General features: G+C 45.9%; 1 long non-coding RNA gene across 2 annotated transcripts in view; it reads left to right on the top strand.

Moving 5' to 3' along the window:
• The window catches only part of LOC102492456 (uncharacterized), a 7,707-nt gene that overhangs the window by 1,844 nt on the left and 2,540 nt on the right, over nt 1-3,323 (top strand). The window lies entirely within an intron of this gene.

Below are 3,323 nucleotides of genomic sequence, written 5' to 3'. Positions count from 1 at the left end.
GGTTGCAAGGTGGTCCACCCCCGGGGGGGGGGGGTGATTTCTTGCTTTCTGTCTCTCTGTCTTTCTGGCGAGTGCACGCGCCCTATAGCAAAAACCTCTCCAAGAAGAAAAAAGTACAAAAAGTTAGGTAATGGGACCAAGCAGATGGCATAGTGGTTAAGGCGCTGGACTCCCACATAGTTGACTCAGGATACCAGTCTCAGATCTGGCAGCTTGAAACTCACACCAGGTGTATGCGCGTGCATGCCCAAAATCCCGAGAGGAGAATGGAGAAGAAGGGATTGCAGTGTGGTCATTCCCCCTGGGGGAGGGGGATGATTTCTTGCTTTCTGTCTCTGTCTCTTTCTGTCTCTCTGGGTTACCACAAGTGCCTTAAAGCAAAAGTCTCTCACTCCAAATAACAAAAAAAGTTAGGTAGGTAATGGGGCCAGCAGGTGGCGTATGATTAAGGTGCTCAACTCCCGTATGGCTGACTGCTGTTTGAGTCCTGGACCTGGCAGCTTGAGACTCATGTGAGGTGTGTGTACATCCCCAACATCCCGAGAGGAGAATGGAGGAGAAGGGATTGTGTGTGGAGTGGCCATCCCGCTTGGGATCGGGGGAGAGGGGAGATTTCTCACTTTCTCTCTGTCTCTCTGAAGCTGGGTAAGAACAAGCAATTTTGACAAAGATAGACCTCTGTGTACCCAACATACCGCGGCCTAGAACAGTTCCATAATCCCAGAAAGTTTCTTCCACCTCTTTTCCAGTAAAACACGCTCTTCTAGTGGCAGCCAGTATTCTGATTCCCATCACTAGAGACTAAGTTTGGCCTGCTCTTGAACTTCATGCAAATGGAATCGTGCTCTTTTATACACAGATTCTTTCAGTCAACATAATGTTTATGAGATTCATCCACCATAGTCGGTTCTTTTTTCTTGCTACATAATATTCCATTTTGTTCATAAACTACAATTTGCCTATCCATTCTCCTGTTGTGAACATTTGGGTTGCTTTCAGTTCTTGGCCACAATGAGTAAGACTGTTACGTATAGTTGGGTTGATATATGTTCTAATATCTTTCATTTAATTTAATTTAATCAGCATCAACAAGCACTAAATGAGAGTGGTCCACCCAAGGAGAAGGGCGTATGTTAGCACTGACATTGTTTAGAATTTCAAGTGCATGGTGATAAAGTAAAAATGGGCTATTTACTTATTTATGTTGCCAAAGGGCATGTGTTCTCACAGAGAGAGAGGGAGCACCGCACAGTGGAGCGTGGTCATACCACAATCTTCTTCGCTCCATTTCTTCATCCAGTCCGGGTGTTGGGCACAAATGCACATGCACCTGGCATTAGTTTTCAAGTCACCAGGGTTGGTGTTGGAACTGCAGTTGACTGTAGGGGGCCCAGTTCTCCAAGTACAGTGCTTAACCCCCCACCATGGGGCCAGCCCTCTTGGATGGTTTTAGTACTGTTTTTACATTCTCTATAGAAATTGCACTTCTACTGGGACCAGCAGTTAGCGTAATGGCTATGTCACTGGACTCCCGCGTAGTCGACTGCTGTTCGAGTCCTGGACTCCCACATAGTGGACTGCGGTTCGTGTCCCAGACCCGGTGGCTTAAAACTCACGCCGGGCACGTGTGCGTGCGTGCCCAAGATCCCGAGAGGAGAATGGAGGAGAAGGGATTGTGGCGTGGCCATTCCCCAGGGGGTGATTTCTCGCTTTCTGTCTCTCTGTCTGTCTGGAGAGCGCACGCGCCCTATAGCAAAAACCTCTCCAAAAGGAAAGAAAGAAAGAAATTGCACCGCTACTGCCTGATCTGTGGAGAGCACTCCCATGACTGTCCCGGCCTCGGGACCTCACTGCCTACACATGGCAGCGGTACTATTTTGCACTCCCACCAGCACTCTGTGAGTTTGCATTGCTCCCCAACCTCGCCAACACTGGGTGCTGTCAGTCATTTCAATTCTAGTTGATGCTTTATTGTGGCTTAATTTGCATTTCCCTGAAAATTAATGATGTTGGAACACCTTTTCATATTGGTATTGCAAGTTTGTGTATGTGTGTGTGTGTGTGTGTGTGTGTGTGCGCGCGCACGCGCATGCAGTGCCTATACAAGTTTTTTTGTCATTTAAAAAACTGTATTGTTAGGGGCAGCAGGTGGTTTTGTGGTTGGGGTGCTGGACTCCTAGGCTCCCACATGACTGACCGTAGTTTGAATCCTGGACCTGGCAGCTTGCTTTCTTGCTTTCTCTCTCTCACTCTGTCCCTCTCTGGTCAAAATAAAAATAAACAAATAAATAAGGTTAATTCTTAAAAAAATGATATATTTTTTAATTATTAGTTTGTAAATGGTCGTTGTATGTTCTGGATATAAACCCTTTGTCATATATCCTTTTCGTGAATATTTTCTTCCAGACTGTGGCTAGCCTTCTCATGTCTTAACTTTGTCTTAGTTTATAATTTTGATGAAAATGTATCACTCTTCTCATTTTTTTTTTTTTGAGAAGTTTTTGCTGTAGGGTGCATGCAGTCGCCAGAAAGAGACAGAGAGACAGAAAGTGAGAAATCACCCCCCAGGGGGGATGGCCATGCCATAATCCCTTCTCCTCTCCGATCTTGGGCACGCACGCACACGTACCCAGCATGGGTTTAAGCCCCCGGGTTCGGGACTTGAACCACGGTCGACTACATGAGAGTCTAGCAACATAGCCATTACGCCAACTGCTGGTCCCATCACTTTTTCATTTTTATTTTATGTTTAGTGCTTTTAGTGTCCTGTCTAAAAAAAAAAAAAAAGTTGTCTACTCATAGGTTTGAACGTATTCTCAAATGTTTTCTTCCGAAAACTTTGTACTTTCACACATAAGTTTATAATCCGTTTTTAACTGACTTTAATTGATGTAAGGCAGGGATGGAGGTTTCTTTTCCGGATGGTTACTCGGGTGTCACAGCAGCATATGTGTAAGAAACCTCCCCATTCTCATGTAATTGCCGCAGGCTTTATCAAAGCCAGTGACGGACCGCCAGGATCTGGTGGTTAAGGCAGCTCAAGCCTCCGACCCGGAGGCTCGAGAGACATGCCAGGTGCATGTGCGTGTGTGCTGCCCGAAACCCTGAGAGGAGAGTGGAGGAGAAGGGACTGTGGCATGGCCAACCCCTGGGGGGTAATTTCTTATTTTCCTTCTGTCTCTCTCCAGTGAGTGCATGTGCCCTCTAGCAAAACTATTTAAAAAAAAAAAAGTCAGTTGAGAATTTATGTCAACCAGACTCTGTTCTGTAACACTGATCTATTTTTTTAAAGTGTTGCCAGAGGGTATGTGCACTTCTTAGGG

This window comes from Tupaia chinensis, unplaced genomic scaffold (genome assembly GCF_000334495.1).
Source record: "Tupaia chinensis unplaced genomic scaffold, TupChi_1.0 Scaffold149383_1, whole genome shotgun sequence".
NCBI classification, from domain to species: Eukaryota; Metazoa; Chordata; class Mammalia; order Scandentia; family Tupaiidae; genus Tupaia; species Tupaia belangeri.
Note: the sequence above shows the minus strand (reverse complement) of the source record. Positions and strands in the feature narration are given on the sequence as shown.